The following is an 18,451-nucleotide window of genomic DNA, read 5'->3' as shown; positions in this document are numbered from 1 at the left end:
ATAATGTGCCCTATCCTGGGCCCATTCGACTGCAGCTCAGGGAGCCAGTGGGTTTCCAGTTCTGCAATATATTTCAGATGTATGTGCGTCCGAGGTCGTACATCCAGCTGAAATTGTTGGTGAGTCCCCTCAACATCTGGAAATTTAACAGCTTTATAGAAACCCAAGCTCCTCTAACCTATAACTAAAAAACAACAGCCACCGGTTCTTCTAAGCAACTGCCTAGCACTCTGAAAATGAACAGGTGGAGGCCCACAAAGCAAGAGAAGGTTATAAGAAGATAACAACGTGTTTCCAAGTTGTGCTATCCTTAATTTGAAATGTAATTGAGAACTGGGATTTGACAGAAACAATGGAGGTCAAGATAAGGTCTGGAAGACCGAGCAAAATTTCTGTGAGAGTTACTCGTAGGATTGCTAAAGAGAGCCTCTGTTTGACTGCAAAAGACCTTCAGGAAGATTTAGCAGACTCTGGAGTTGTGGTACATTGTTTTACGGTTCAGAAACACCTGCACAAATATGGCCTTCATGGAAGAGTCATCAGAAGAAATTCTCTATTGCCTCCTCACTATAAAATTCAGAGTCAGAAGTATGCAAAAGAACATCCAAACACGACTGATGTGTTTTGGAAGCAATTCTTATGGACCAATGAAGTTAAAATAGAACTCTTTGTCCACAATGATCAAAGGTATGTGTGGAGAAAAAGGTCACAGACTTTAAAGAAAAAAACATTTGCCAACCATTAAGCATGGGGATGGATCAATCATGATTTGGGGTGGTGTTGCAGTTAAGGACACTCAGAACATGCCATGGCTAGAGGGAAAAATTGATTAAATGAAATTTCAACCAAATCTTGATCATAACTCCATCTGTCAGAAAGCTGAAGCTGAAAAGAGGATGGCTTCTACAAATGGATAATTATCCTAAACACATCAAAATTCACAACAGACGACCTCAAAAGGTGCAAGCTGTAAGTTTTACAATGGCCCTCACTGTCCCTTGTTCTTAACATCATTGAAAATCTGTGGCTAGACCTCAAAAGAACAGTGCATGCAAGACAACCCAGGAATCTCACAGAACTGCAAGACTTTTCCAAGGAAGAATGCATGTAAATCCCGCAAACAAGAATTGAAAAACTCTTGGCTGGCTACAAAAGCGTTTACAAGTTGTGATACCTGCAAGGGCGTGGTACTAGGTGCTCACCATGCAGGGTGCTTATACTTTTCCATTCATCCATTTTCCTTTTTAGTAATTTTTGAAATGTAAAGATGACATAACATATATATATATTCCCTAATATACAAATGAAATGTGTCATCTTTCACTTTATGCACTTTATTCACAATAACAGTAACTTTGACCAGAGGTGTCCAAACTTTTAAACTTTGGAGGTGGTTATGGAGAGAGAGGTCTGACAAAGAGGCGTGTCTAAAGGCTACTTTACACGCTGCGATATCGGTCCCGATATCGCTAGCGTGGGCACCCGCCCCCATCGGTTGTGCGACACAGGCAAATCGCTGCCCGTGTTGCACAACATCGCCCAGACCCGTCACACATACTTACCCACCCGGCGACGTTGCTGTGACCCGCGAACCGCCTCCTTTCTAAGGGGGCGGTTCGTTCAGCGTCACAGCAACGTCACAGCTGCGTCACTGATCCGCCGCCCAATAGAAGCGGAGGGGCGGAGATGAGCGGGAGGTAACATCCCGCCCACCTCCTTCCCTTCGCATAGCGGCCGGGAGGCAGGTAGGAGAGCTTCCTCGTTCCTGCGGCGTCACACATAGCAATGTGTGCTGTCGCAGGAGTGACGAACAACTTCGTTACTGCTGCAGTAACGATAATCGAAAATGGACCTCCATGTCACCGATGAGCGATTTTGCACGTTTTTGCGACGATGCAAAATCGCTCATCGGTGTCACACGCAACAACATCGCTAATGCGGCCGGATGTGCGTCACAAAATCCGTGACCCCAACGACTCCGCATTAGCGATGTCGTAGCGTGTAAAGCCCCCTTTAGAGTTGGGTTGACTAAAAATGTTCTGGTAATACACTATCCCTTCTCCAGCTGCGCTCCATTCACTAAATGCACCTAACAGCGGTATTAGAGAATAGAATAGATTAGACTTAGCCCTGAAAAAGGACTTTTGGTTTAACATTGCAGCAGCAAGAACTATAAGGCATTGATCCCTGCCTAGATGCCTCTAATATACTAACCTTTTCCAGCAGCTCGCTCTACACTAAATGCAGCTAAGTGTGGTATTTTCAGAGAATAGAATAGATTATTTGACATTGCAGCAGCAAGGTCTGTAAGGCAATAATCCATCTAATACACTACCCCTTCTCCAGCGGTTCTCCCTACACTGTTTCTGGGTTAAGTGAGCAGAGTAGTGCATCTGCAGATTCTTACATAGACCCAATGCAGCCGACCAATCCCAGTAGTGCCAGTAGCCAACTTGGCTACAGCTTTACCATGATTGACAGGCAATCCCCACATATTTAGTGGCTGAAACCAGCATAGAAACATGCGGGACGGGGGATACTGTATCGAATATCGAGTGTGCCTGAGCACCTCGATGCTTGATTGAGTATCGAGTAGTAGTGAGCACACTTGCCACTCACTAGTATCATTATCAAGAGTTCAATGCAATATCTGAAAAGTCACACATTTATACACAAGAGAACACAGGAATATTGTAATAATAAGACAAGTGACATGACACACAACTATTAATATACGGAGGGGAGAAAACAGTGGTAGCAGTAAACATTGAATATCAAATATTGTGTTAAACTGTGTCTATACCTAAGTAGTTTGAACAAACTTGTTAGCTGCCATCACCTACTCTGTTAGGCCCCTTTCACACGTCAGTGATTCTGGTACGTTTGTGCTTTTTTTTAAATGTACCAGAATCACTGACATACGCAGACCCATTATAATGAATGGGTCTGCTCACACGTCAATGATTTTTCACTGCACGTGTCTCCGTGCGGCGTACCCGCGTGTGCGTGATTGCTGCACGGAGACATGTCCATTTTTTTCTGGCATCACTGATGTTCCACGGACCACGCAGTGGTGTGGTCCGTGAAACACGTGCCAGAAAAAAACGTGCATTTAAAATAATAAACATTTTAAGTCACCCGGCGTCCAGCGATGTCCTCTGCAGCCCGTGCAGCCTGCTGCTTCTAAGCCGGCTGATTACTGTCGCGCATATTCATTATGCGCGACACAGCCGACCTGGAAGCAGCTGCTGCAGGGGTCACCGCCGGCTGGATGCTGCACCGCGGGAGGATTCAGCACCATGGACAGCGGGAGCGGGCGCAGGTGAGTTGATTTCTAAGTGCAATCACGGGCCACGGAGAACGGAGCCCGGATTGCACTTAGACAACCCACGTGTGCCTTGATTCACGGCACACGCAGGGACATGTGCGTGTTTTACACGCAAGTGAAAAACGTCACTGTTTTTCACTGACGTGTGAAACGGGCCTTAGACAGAGATGATAGTTATTCTTGCAGAATATGTTAGACTTTATGCAAAGCTATAGCTATGGAGCCCATACAACAGGACAATGGAGTTACATACTACAGGTGTCTGGAACCATAGGCACTTTATCAATAATTATATAATAATTATCATAATGAGTCTAAAGGCCACTTTACATGCAGCGTCGGTTGTGCGTCACAGGCAAATCGCTGCCCGTGGCGCACAATATCGTTAGTCCGGTCACACATACTTACCAGCCTAGCAACGTCGCTGTGGCCGGCGAACCGCCTCCTTTCTAAAGGGGTGATTCGTGCGGCGTCACAGTGACGTCACATGGCAGCCGTCCAATAGAAGCGGAGGGGCGGAGATCAGCCGAAAGAAAGACACGCCCACCTCGTTGACGGAGGACGCAGGTACGGTGTTGTTCCTCGTTCCTGGGGTGTCACACGTAGCGACGTGTGCTGCCTCAGGAACGATGAACAACCTGCGTCCTGCAACAGCAACCATATTTGGGATTAGAACGACATGTCAACGATCAACAATTAGGTGAGTAATTTTGATTGTTAGCGGTCGTTCGTACGTTTCACCCGTAACGACGTCGCTAACAAGGCCGGATGTGTGTTATGAATTCCGTGACCCTAACGACATCTCGTTAACGATGTCGTTGCGTGCAAAAGCCCTCTTAACAAAATCACAGATTTTAGATGAAATAATATGAATATTTCTAATATGGAGGGAATTGGCACCATATATCTGACATCGCAAATTTATAGTACAGCTAAGTACATGAAGCCCAACTCTGATAAGTCTTGATACTGTGCAATCAAAATTCTGTTTCAATTCTTTGCTTCTTATGCTTGTATTTTTATGATTCATTAACCAAAAATGGGATGGACATATGAAATGTGCCTACTAGGTAATGGGGCCCATTGTCAAAGGTAAATAGGTGAATGAGTCAAGCTATTTCAAAGGGTACAATTGGTGTTTTATCAAAAGGAAATTATCACTATTTTCTCATGTGTATGTCAGTCAAGCTAATCTGTGTAAACCCACCCCCCACAACTGATTGGCAGCTTGCTGACAATACACAGAGTACACTAGAAGCTGCCAATCAGGGGTATGGATGGATTTATATACAGCCAGATGCCTTAGCTCTGCTATATCTACAAATAAGGATTCTTTCAAAACTGCACAAAGCAGTCCAGTAAGGCTATGTTCACACGGGGCATTTTTGGTGCATTTTTTCTGCAGCAACACCTTATCTTGTGGCAGGAAGTCTGCTGGTAATTTTCTGCATTTTTGGTGCGTTTTTTGGTGCAGTTTTTAGGCTATGTTCAAACAGGGCTTTTTTGGTGCAGTTTTGGTGCGTTTTTTAGCTGCAGATTTGCCTTGGTTTTATGCAAATTCATGCTAATAAAACGCTGCATTTTACAGTTCCAGCAAAGTCTACACACAAACAACTGCAATTTTTTTCCTGTTTTGTCAAATACCTGCGTTTTTGCTGCAGATTTCAAAGAATGAGCATGTCAATACTTTGTAGCATTTTTGCAACTTTTTTCATTGATGCAACCCTTTTTGTAGAAAAAACGCAGCAAATCCGTAACAAAAACGCCACTAAAAATCCACCAAAAACGCACCAAAAATGCAGATGACTCAAAGGAGTATTCCTGCCACAAGATCAGGTTTTGGTCAGGAAAAAAAAGGCACCACAAAAGCCCTGTGTGTACATAGCCTTAGAGCTCATGCGCACGTAACTGCTGAATATTCTGCAGCGATTTGACAGCACATGTGCACGTCAAATCGCTGCAGAAACACTGCATAATGAATGCAGTTTTTTTGTTAAAAAAACCGATTTCATGCGCTATGGCTGCTCCCCTCCATAGACAGAGTGGGAGCTGCTTCAGGAACGCAGAAATAATTGACATGCTGCTTTTATGAACACACGGATTCTGGTAAAAATTTTAGCACCCAAATCGCTGCGTTCATAAAAGCAACGTGCGCATGTGTCATGCACAATCTTCATAGATTGTGCTGGGGACGCAGGACGCATGCATTTACTCTGCAGTGCAATACATAGCGTAAATGCATGCTATTACACAACGTGTGCAACAAGCCCACAGGCCGGAGTCACACTTGCTAGTGCCTCGCGTGTAACTCGCGCGAGTCTCTCATTGAATCACCCGGCATGGCCGCACACTATGCATACAGGAGCATCTGAGCTGCATAGAGATACATGCAACAGACCCGCTCCTGTCAGGGGAGTGTGCGGCCAGGCCGGGTTCTACCATGAGAGACTCACGCGAGTTACACGCGAGGCACTAGCAAGTGTGATTCTGGCCTTATGGTGTTTTTGCTGCATTTTTTGCACTTTCACAATTACTTGTAAGGTGAAAAAAACATGGCAAAACGCTGAAAAGAATTGACATGCTCATTCTTTCAAAAAAGCAACAAAAACAAAAGAGATGGACAAAACAGGAAAAAAAACGCAGGTGTTTTATGTGCGTGCATGAAATTTCTGGAATCTCACAGGCTTTTCTGGGACTGTGAAGAAAGAGTTTTAGTAACATGGATTTGCATGAAACCAAGGTAAAAAACATGCTAAAAATGAGCCAAAAATGCCCTGTGTGAACATAGCCTCAGTGATACATCATTGGAATCAGGTTTTCTTGCAGTATATTTTCTTAGATCATATAGCCAGAACCTGTATTGAGAATAAAGCCATGTGCGCACGTTGCGTTTTTTCATGCGTTTTGAACTGCAGCGTTTCAATGCCAAAAAGCTTGCATTTTGTTTTTTAAGCAAAGTCTATGGGAAATTAGCAAAATTCATCCACACAATTCTTTTGTAATTGCTGCGTTTTGAGTGACAAAATTTGTCAAAATCTCTGCGTTTATAGAAGCAGCATGTCAATTCTTTTTTGCGTTTTGGCAGCATTTAGCTAACATTGAAGTCAATAACAGTTTTGAAAACATATCCAAAATCAAAATCCTAGCGTTTTACATGCATTTTTGATGCTAAACGCATGCTTTTTTGTCAAAATTAAAGCATGCGTTTTTGGCATTATAGTGAGGTCAAGCGGTTTCCTTTTGCCCTCACATCCAGCCCGACTTAAAATAAAGAGCCAAACAATAAGTTAATTTTATTTTAACATAAATATTAAATCTCAAGAATCATTTTAGGAAAATTATCATTATAGTGTATGAATTAAAGCATGAATTTTTTTTTTCACTGTTTTCCTAGTATTTGAATGTTCAAACTTTATTTATCAGTGTCTTTGTATTGAAAACGCATCCCATATTATGCACTGAAAAGGCATGTAAAACGCGGTCAAAACGCAGCGAAAATGCAAGAAAAATGCATGCATATTTCCTGCATTTATGTGGTCAAAACCAAATTTGACAATGACAAATTCTGCCAGAGGATGCGTTCATTTCTGCAAGTTATAGAACGCAACGTGTGCACATAGCCTAAGGCTATATGCGCACGCTGCATTTTCTGTTGTTTTGTTGGTGTAGTTTTGTTGTCAGCTGATTTTTGACTTCCCAGCAAAATCTATGAAAAATCAGATTTGCTGTGCGCATGTTGCATTTTTTTTGTCAGTTTGACAAAAAAGTGCAGCATGTTCATTCTTCTTGCTTTTTTGTGGCAGTTTTGTCACACTTTCTCTACTGACAAACACTTGAACTCAGAAATGACAAAAGCGCAACAAAAAAGCACCAAAAAAGCATAAAAAAGCAACAAATGCACCAGCATTAGGCTATGTGCGCACGTTGCGTAATTTCATGCGCTTACACTGCATATTGCACTGCAACATAAACGCATGCGTCCTGCGCCCCCAGCACAATCTATGAAGATTGTGCATAATCCATCTGCACGTTGCGTTTGAGAGCGCAGCGATTTGCATGCTGAAATTGTGATCCAAATTGCTGCGCTCAAAAAAGTAACATGTCACTTTTTTCATGCGCTTTGGATGCAGTTCCCACTCTATCTATGGGAGAGGCAGCATCCAGAGCGCATGAAATCGGCATCTATTCTGCAGACACACTGCATCCATTACGCAGTGTTTCTGCAGCGATTTGAAGCGCACATGCACTGCCAAATCGCTGCAGATTTTTCAGCATGGACACTACGCAACGTGCACACATAGCCTTAGGCTATGTGCCCACGTTATGTTTTTACATGCGTTTCCGCAGCGTTTTCATCTGCAGCGTTTTAATGCCAAAATGCATGCGTTTTGATTTCCCAGCAAAGCCTATGAGAAATAGGGATTTCTTGTGCACACAATGCTGTTCAAAACGCTGCTTTTAATTTGCATATTTTTGGGCAAAAACTCAGCGTTTAAAGAAGCAACTTGTCAATTGTTTTTGCCATTTGAGCTGCGTTTTGATAACATTAGAGTCAATGAGAAGATGCAAAACGCATTCTACATCAAAATCCTAGCATTTTCCATTCTTTTTGGATGCAGAAAACAAGCGTTTTTGACAATTTAATTGCCTGCGTTTTTGACATTATATTAAAGGCATGATATGTCCCTTTACACACAAAAATAGTCCGACAATTAAAATTAAGAAAAACATTAAGTTAATGTTATTTTATACATAAATATTAATAAACATTTAGCATTTAAATAAAATCAGCTATTTTGTTTATGATTATAATCTTGATATTTGTTTTCATTTTATTTTCTTTTTTTCATAGTGTTTGTATGTTTAAACTTTATTTAGCATTGTATTTTTAGTCAAAACGCATCTGATTTTAAGCAGTGAAAAAGCATGTAAATCGCGGTAAAAACGCAAGCGTATTTATAGCGTTTTTGTGGTCAAAAGCAACTTTGGCAAAAAACATTTCTGCCAAAGGGTGTGTTTAGAACTCCAACTACCTCGACGCAACATGGTCACATAGCCTAACAAGCGTTTTTTGGGGTTTTTTTTTTACATTTCCAGGCTCTATGTGATAAGGTGCAGTTATGGTTGTAGTTTTGGTGGAGTTTGGGTGCAGTTAAAACTGTAGTGTGCGCATGCAGCCTTAGACCTCCATCACACATCCGTGCCTCCAGTCCGTGTTAGCCATTTTTTGCACGTACCGGAGACACGTGCTTACGTTGAATCATTTATTTTCATGTTAAAAGCCACACGTCAGTATTTTTGCACGGAGCGTGTGTACGTTCCGTGCATACCTGTGTCCATTTAGAAAAAGCACTGACATGTCCGTGTTGCTCCGGGATCACGTACTCACGGACCCATTACATCCTATGGCTCCGTGTTGACACGTACGTGATACGGATGATGTCCGTGTGCTATCCGTGCGGTCCGTGTCCATGTGGCTCAAATCAAGTTTGTTACAAATTTAAATACTTGCAGGTGGCCAAGGTACCCTACAAAATCCAACATAAAAAAACTAAGGCCTACGTGGATAATGGCATGGTTGTAGTATATATCCAAACACATTGGATATCCAAGTAAAAAGACCAACAGGTTAATTTAGTGTGGATAATTATAAGAATGTGCTAATTATTCCCAACAAATAATCATTAACTACATTTGATGAAGATGTGAGAAACGGACAAGATACGGAAAGCATACGGAACACACACTGACGTATTACATGCACAGAAAAACGTACACTCGTAACACACACGTAATGCACACGGACACTACACGGAGAGGACAAACGGACTCCAAAAACGGAACACGGACTACAAAAACGGACATCGTCACACGTACGTTTTTTCACGTGAGTGTGGCAGAGGCCTTAAATGCAGTGGTGCAGACATTGCGTCTTTGTATCCTCTACTGTTTTTATAATGACAGCATGTTTCTTTTTGTTGTATTTTTATCTACTTTGCATTTATTGTACACTTTATGGATGCTATTATAAAAGGTATTTTAGCAAACGTCTTGCCTTCCCTGCTGTTACTATCTTATCAACCTTTTATGATACCTGGGCCTTTTCTTTTTCATTCACTGCTCATCCATAAAGTATGATTTTCCTCTCCCTGTTTTCCTTACTTTTTCTTAAAAATGCTTTAGAAAGCAGGTCTGAATTGCCTTCACATACCTTGGAGACTGAAGAGTTTAAATAGAAATGCCCACTAGGAAGATAGTGTAGGCCAGACATATACACATAAGTGGTTCCGACTTATTATTTATTCTATGCAGTTGATTATCTAGCATGAACACTTTCCCTGCAGATGCTTTCAAAACCTGCATGGTGCCACCTCAGAACACAAATGAGTTTTGCATCCAAATGTACTTTCACTGTTGCGGAGACATTAGTTGTGACAGTTGAAATACTACATGTGAATCTGAAAAAAAATTCATCTTGTGTGAATAGAGCAGAAAAGGTACTGATTTATAAAAATGTTAATAAGTGCTGAATTACCCCTAGGCACCTTCTGCCGTGTAAAAGCTTCTGAGTCTGACCCTTTTATGGTTTATGTTAATGGATTTTTTTTCTGGTATTTCGCTACTTTCAGACAAGATGGATCTATCTACTGTGGGTGCTGAGCACTGCACAGTGTATCCGCAGGCAAGATGAATGGCATCATTACCAATGTGGCATGCAGGGGATTAACCCTAAGAGTTGAGTGGGCACAGTGGGATAGTCAGCCTCTGTAACATATGCGCCATCTTGACTTGGTGAGCTGTATAGTTATATATCATCTTGCTGCACTTTTTTTTGCATAGAAATGTATAGACTAATTTTAGAATTGTATAACAAGGAGATATACTTTATCATTTTTAATAGTACTATAAATATCAGTTATGAAAACTAAGACACTGTGTACACATATTTGTGAAATAAAATGCAACAATGTTTACATTATGTAGCATGTTGAATACTGACAGGGCTGTTCTCAAGTTTAAATGTTATTCTCAATTCATGGGATAGGGCATAACTTTCCAATTACTGAGATGCAACGGTGACGCCCTGGCCTATCTGGTCGTTCCAGGGTATTTTGCAATCTGCCCTTCTGTGCAATATCCACCTCCTCCTTGGTTACGGGTCCCTAACCACTGGTGTTGCCAAAACCAGCTAATCAAAATCCTAGGAACACTCTGCACCACACCCACCAGAAACACCAGTGGACGGCCTGAGTGGAATAGGGTCGCCCACGTGGGAAGTTGGTTAAGGGGAGGTCAGGAGTGTCAGGAGTCAGTCAGAGAAAAGAAGAGTGTAGTGTTGGAAGTGAAGGAGAGAGGAGGTCAGGAGCTGGGCTCCTTGGAAGTACTAGGTAGCAGATGTTGGTCTGGGCCTGGTAGGAGCTGGACCCCCGTTCGCAGGTGATCGTGACAAGGGGCACGGCATTGTCGTGAAGGACAGCCGGCAGCCTTGTACCATCACCGGGCTGGGACCAGGGCACGACGGGGTATGTGGACCCTAGGTCAGGGAGTAGCTTCAGGCAACCTGACAATTTACCCGACGAGAACGAAGCCTTCAAGATCCGCTCTCCACCTGCTCCAAAATCGGGGTACTAGCGCAACGAGGGGGATAGTACTTTCTACACATGTTGTCCAAAAAATCCCAAGCGTGAACCCTGAGAGCAACCTCCCTCAGTTAGCCACACTGGGGAGCGGGACCCGACTAGTTTCAAGCTACAGGGGCCAACTAGGAAGAGAACAAGGTGCCAAGGGAAAGGTCACAGATCAACAGGCAACACCAGCAGAAACGGGGCCCAAACGTGCTTGCTCCCAGCTGCAGTGGTGTCCAGAACTTTGGTTTACTAAGTTGTCGGTATTAGCGTCATTGGACTGAGTGAGTACGCAAGTGACCCTTACCTCCCCAACGGCACATCCCTGTCACCATCACCGAGTCCCGGGGCATCCCCCCTACCCGTGGAGGGGTTAAACACCTGGCTGCCCCCACCATAGCCACCGGGTACTCCCCAGCTGCAGCGGTGGTACTCCACCTTACAACACACCACGAGTGGCGTCACGAACTGTATATACACCGTCCACTGTAAATATCCCCTTAATTAGAGTGGCTGCATGCCCCCCTGGGTCCAGAGGCCCCTCGAGCCACTCTGGATCCGATCAGCCCGGCTGCTGATGCGGGGGCGGCACACAACCGCCATGGTCCCCACCAATCAAAAGAACCAGAGCTCTGAAGAGGCCCTGCTGAATAAAACAGAAGTCGATCACATGATCAAGAAAATGCACAAAAATTAGCTGGTCAATGCTGCACACCTCACCCATTAAAAATTAATGGAATGGTAGTGGTCATGATTGGGATCTGTGGGGGTCACAGCAGTTGGATCTCCAATGATTGGAAAGTTATCCACTATCTTGTAGATTGTGAACAACTTTTAACCTTGAGAACATCCCTTTAACTTAATGGACTGATCAGTGGTTAGTACTGTAGCCTCGCAGCGCTGGGTTTATGAATTTAAACCCCAGCCATGATAACATCTACAAAGAGTTTGCATCCTCCAACAGTGTTTGCGTGAGTTTCCTCCTCCTCCAGGTGCTCAAATTTCCTCTCACATTATAAAACACAATGATAGAGAATTTAGATTGTGAGCCACAATGATGTTGCTGTCTATAAAGTGCTGAGGAAATTAATGATGATATATAAGCAATTAAAAGAAAAAATAAAGTATATCTGCCACTGTTTAGTGCTAAAGTATTTTATCATTCAGGATCCACAAAGACTACATGTAGTCTGGTTGCTATGTGTAAATTTATTAATGTCACACATGTTAGGAAGCTGTCAGACCAATGATCACTAATACAACTGTTCTTATTCCCAGTTCACATTGTGTATTATCAATTAGAGATGAGTGATCCTGTCGAGAATCAGGTTGGGATCACTGAATCAGCCTGGGTTTGCCTATCAGATCGACGATCCAATCGACGATCCTAGCCAAACCCATTGAATTCAATGGGAGGTAAAACCTATGCGTTATATAATGGTGTAAGGGGGCTGCAAATGGTGTAGGGGGGGCTACAAAATAAAGAAAATAAGGAAGGAATATATCAGGACATACTTAAAAACTTTCTAACACTAGTTCCATGGCTGGTCATTATACCTCATACATATTCACTCCTTTCCCCGCCCACTGACATCTCTGATTGGCTGAAGTCAGACCACACCCCCACCCTCTCTGACAGCATTTTACTGCTGGTGTAAAATAACTAAATAATTTAAAAAAAAAGTGTGCAAACTCCCCCAGTTTTGATACCCAGCCAAGATGAAGTCCAACAGTTGAGAGCTGGTATTTTCAGGCTGGGGAGACCCTTGCTTATGTGACGCCCTGGACCCCAGGGGTCACAGAATAACATCACACACATACACACCCCCTTCCCTGGTAGGGAACACCCGTCAACAAAACCCTGGTTGCCCCCTCCAGGGTCTGATGTCCACACCAGGTGGGGCGAAGCCAGGCGGTTGGCCCCACCCACCGAGGAGTTCACAGGCCTGGAGGCGGGAAAAAGTCAGTTTAGAGTGGAAGTTAGTTGGAGTTGGAGTTGAGGAGTGAAGGAGTGACTGTGTGTGTCTGGGTCGGAGCCCAGGCACCATCAGCAAGGTCAGCAGATGGTGGTGGCCGTCTGCAGGAGTTAGTGGACGTCTGCGGAACCGTAGGACCGGGGTCGGGCGTTGGCCCGCCGGTACCGAACCGGGGAGCGGAGTGACGCTAAGCACCAAGGCAGGGTACTCAGACCCTGACTAGGCTCGGAAGCTGCCGTAATGGTCAAATTACCTGATTGCGGTCTGGACCTCAGGGGTTCATTCCCACCCAAATCCCGTCAGAAGGCAACAGCCCAACCCGTCCAGATAAGAGCCACCGCCAATTGCCAGAGATCCAAGCCAGCACCTGCGGGCAAAACGGGCTCTCCCGACACACGGAGACAAGCCGGGGAGTGGACCACCCATGGGAATCCATAGGGGTCAAACACTTACACACAGGTGCAGAGAAAGACAGCCACCACCAACCCGTCCGGGGAAAGGTGAAGAAACCGCAGCTGACTGCGTGCCCTGTCCATCCAGCCATTTGGTTTACCAGAGACTCTGTCATTGACTACCTGAGTGAGTACACCAGTGCCATCCGGCATAGCGCTGCACTGCTGCCCCGCATCCGCGTTGCCTCCCCGCATCGGTACCTGCACCTGGCCCCTATCCAACCCACCAAACCTCTCCCCCAACCGGGCCCTGGGACCAACCGCCCCTACCCACGGAGGGGCCAACACCTTAGCTGCTCCCGCCATCGCTCCCGGGAACCCCCGTCATCAGCAGAGGTGGTGCTCACCATCACCACAACCCCGTGGGTGGCGTTACAACCGACATCCCACCACCAAACCATCCCCCTTTCACTCGTGGGCGAGGAGGCGCTGCTCGAGCCCCGGGTCCGGCCCCGTGCTCGAGGCACCGAGGAGCAGAAGCACCGGACCTGAGCGCCAGAGATTCCCCCAGGCAAGCGGCGTTCCCCAAAAACCCCTCTCCGCCCGCGACACTTATTGGCTCCCCCTGTCTAAAAATAGCAGCCGTTAAATGCAACAATCCCAGAACTTTACACAGCTCTTAGCCAATTGCCCTGGCAATCAGGGTAATAAGGGTGTTATGATTCAGGGACCAAGGAGGATCAAAGAATGTGGAATACCAAAAAGGTAACAGAGTCGCTGGAAACTTAACGGACTGCAGACCTAATCCTGACACACAACTAAAAGTAGCCGTGGGGCGTGCCTACGATGACCTGGACGCCTTGACAAAGCCAGAGAACTAAATAATCTCAGAGATAGAAATATAAGAAAGGTTATCTGCCTCGGAGTAGTCCCCAAAGATAGACAGACAGAAAGCCAGAACAAAGCCAGAAAGACAGATTCAGCAAAGGTGAGGCTCAAACTATCTTATAGGAAAGGATAGGAAAGAGCAACTATCTGCAGCCATAAAAACCCTAATATATACCAGCACTACTGATATGGAAAAATCCTGAGATCACACAACCTCCCCCCACTGTACCAGCACTCAGATGTTACTGGGATCAAACACACTAATACAGATGAGGGACTGAATTAATACCAAGCATGACCAACACAAACCTTGCAGAATCATGGAGCTAAGTATGCAGACACTCCCAGCAGGGAAGGATCCCATTCCATCACGAACTCCACACAGACAAAATAGCAATCATGCATTAGTACCAAAGCAGAAAAAGCAACAAGAAAGTGGAAAGCAAACAGCAGAGGTACAAAGGCCACTTATCTGAGAGTAGTTCTGGAAGGGAGCAGAGCTGGTTACAGAATGTCCTTAACACACAGGAGCAATTGACCACCAGCAAGTAATAAGAGAAAGCTACTAAGTTAAATAGCCCAATCTGACCCTGATTGCCAGTACTCTGCAGGTGTGTCCCTTTCATTCCACACATCAACTGCACTGCCAGCGCTGGCCACAAGAGGGAGCCCCAAACTGGAATACGTATTCACAACAAAGGGTTAATGGCAGCCCACAGCTGCCACTAAGCCCTAGGTTAATAATTGGAGACATCTATGAGAGCTTCCATTAGTAATTTGTAAGTGAAAAGAAATAAACACAAACCCCCCCAAAAAATCCTTTATTTGGAATAAAATACAAAAAACCTCACCCTCTTTTACCCCTTTATTAACACACAAAACACCCCAGGTCTGACATAATCCACATGAAGTCCAATGACGATTTATGCTCTGCTACATCTGAACTGACAGCGTGAGGCCATAGAACATGACCACCCACTGTGAGCTTCAGGCACAGAATGAGCCGTAGTGATGAGGGGTGACGTCACTCAGTTCAGTTGCGGCCATAGCTGGAGTTTCCCACAGTCCTCCATCTGTGACCGCAGGTAACCTGACCTCAGGGGACCTCAATGAAATTAGTGACCTCACCCCAGATGGGGGCCAATGTTTGACATGGCTATGATGGGGCCGGGAGTGGATGGTTTCTGCAAACCAAGCATGTAACGATCCAGCCGAAACATTTCGGACTTTTCGGTCAAATGTTCGGTTGTCCAATCCCGATCCCGCCAAGCATCATACAATTTAGTCATTTTCCGATCTTTTCTGATCATGATCTCTATTATCAATTGACAGAAGGAATTACAGGATAACAGTACTTTCAAGTAAATATTCAGAACAAAATGCTCTTTGGGAGTACATAGCAGTGTATCTGGCCATTATATAACTAGTATCCTGCTTACTCACTAGTTTTCTTCTTTGAAGGCTTTATTTCTAGATTACGATTGACTCTGAGCTGGTGGTAGGGGACAGGCTGCATCAATTTCTGCTATAGACAGGGCAGCACATAGAGTGGGATTCCTGCTCTTCTTTTTTAGCACATATAGTTGTGTTGAAAATAATAGCGGTGTGTTCAAAAACATGAATTAAGCCCAACATGTTTTTAATAGCTTTTATTTCCATGCATTGGGAACATTGCACACTGATTTGTAAGTCAAAACATGCAGACATATGTATATAATTTTAACTACTTTACAGAAAGTATAAAAAAATGAACATTGGGCTGTTCCAGAAAATAGCAGTGTCTGTATTTGTCTATACATAATCAAATTATGTACTCTTTTTATGCAGAATTTAGCATTCCTGTGAATCATTAACTTAATATTTAGTTGTATAACCACATTTTTTTAGAACTACTTCACATCTATGTTACATAGAGTCAACCAACTTCTGTCACCTGTCAACTGTTATTCAAGCCCAGAATGCTTTGACTACATCCCACAATATATTTGCATTTGTTGGCTTTGCATCTGAAACAGCATTTTTTATATCACCCCACAAGTGTTCTATCAGGTCCAGGAATAGGGCTGGCCACTCACTCCTTAACCTCAATTTTGCTGGACTGGATCCAAGATTCTGGTCATTTACTGGTTTGTTTAGGGTCATTGTCTTGTTGAAACACCCATTTCAAGGAATATCCTCTTCAGCATAAAGCCTGCTTTACACGTATCAATATGTCGTGCGATCGCATTTGCGATCGCACCCGGCTCCATCGTTTGTGCGCACGGGCAATTTCTTGCCCGTGTCGCACAAACTCGGTAACCCCTGTCACACGTACTTACCTTCCGAATGACCTCGCTGTGGGCGGCGAACATCCTTTTCCTGAAGGGGGAGGGACGTTAGGCGTCACAGCGACGTCACACAGCAGCCGGCCAATAGAAGCGGAGGGGCGGAGATGAGCGGGACGTAAGCATCCAGCCCACCTCATTCCTTCCGCATTGCCGGCGGGACGCAGGTAAGCTGCAGTTCATCATTCCCAGGGTGTCACACGGACCGATGTGTGCTGCCACGGGAACAATGAACAACTGGACGTTCGATTTTTAGAAAATGAGCGACGTGTCAATGAGCAACGATAAGGTGAGTATTTTTGCTCGTTCACGCTCGCTCGTAGCTGTCACACGCTATATGTGAAACGATGCCGGATGTGCGTCACTTACGACGTGACCCCGACAACATATCGATTGATATATCGTAGTGTGTAAAGCCCGCTTCAGGCAACATGACCTCTTCAAGCATTTTGATATATGCAAACTGGTCCATGATCCCTTGTATGTGGAAAATAGGCCCGGCACCCTAGTAAAAGAAACATGCCCATATCATGATGCTTGCATCCCCATGTTTCATTGTCTTCAGAGTGTACTGTGGCTTGAATTCAGAGTATGGGGGTCGTCTCTGCGGCCCTTGTACTCAAAAAGAACAATTTTACTTTCATCAATCCACAAAATGTTTCTCCATTTCTCTTTAGGCCAGTTAATGTGTTCTTTCCTCTTCAGTATGTCCTTTTTTCCTTTTTTTGTAACAGTGGGACTTTACAGGAACTTCTTGCTAATAGATTAGCTCCACACAGGCTTCTACCTTTCACAGCACTCACAGATAATTTGAGACTGTCTTTGATCATCCTGGAGCTGATCATTGGCTGAGCCTTTGCCATTCTGGCTATTCCTCTAACCATTTGAATGGTCGTCTTCTGTTTTCTTCCATGTCTCTCTGTTTTTGCTTTGCATTTTAAAGCATTGGAGACCATTTTAGCTGGACAGACGATCATTGTCTGCACTTCTTTATAAGTTTTACCATCTCCAATCAACTTTTTAATTAAAGTACTCTGTTCTTCTGAACAATGTCTCGAACGACCCATATTTCTCAGGCTTTCAAGGAGAAATGCATGTACAACATGTGCTGGCTTCACTCTTAAATAAGGGCCACCTGATTCACATCTGTATCTTCACAGAATGATTGACATCACTAATTTAACTCTACACTGCTATTATTTTGAACACCCTCCCTTTTAATGAATTATGCAAATACACAAAAACCTGCAGATCATGAGTGCGGAGTCTGGGGGTTTTCTAAGAACCTATTCCACCAACTGATAAATTGTTTGGCATGTAGTGATATAATTTATACCAAAAACAGTGAATAATCTGCTAAGTCATATTGGACTGCTATTATTTTGAACACTACTGTATATTCAAATGTATTTGTATCTTTTAGATGTGAATACATTTGAACACTTGAGTGCCTGGATTGGGGCAGAGCAGAGCCTGCCAGCTACTGCCACTACATCATGCTGCTGACATCATCACATTGCTGCTGGCGCCGCTGCAGCAGAGGAGACATTGGGTCTTGGTACACACTCCATGGAGGAACTGAATATGAACTATGGTATCAATTTAGATTAGGGGGAGGAGAGAAATCAAGCTACTGCAAAGGCACATTATGGGGTGAAGAATTGTGAAAGGTGACATAGTATAGCAAGTGGCAGTGGTGTGAGGGGATTTTATGCAGAAGGTAAGTGGGGGAAATATTATGGAAAGGTGCAGTTTGGTGGAATATTTTGAAGAGGGGCAGTGTGTGTGTTTGTGTGTGTTTGTGTGTGTTTGTGTGTGTGTGTGTGTGTGTGTGGTGGGGGAGGGAGTGGTATTAAGTAGAGGATCAGATATGTGTATATATTATGAAGAGTCTCACTGTTTTGGAGTGATATTATAG

This window comes from Anomaloglossus baeobatrachus, chromosome 5 (assembly GCF_048569485.1).
Source record: "Anomaloglossus baeobatrachus isolate aAnoBae1 chromosome 5, aAnoBae1.hap1, whole genome shotgun sequence".
Lineage (NCBI taxonomy): Eukaryota > Metazoa > Chordata > Amphibia > Anura > Aromobatidae > Anomaloglossus > Anomaloglossus baeobatrachus.
Note: the sequence above shows the minus strand (reverse complement) of the source record.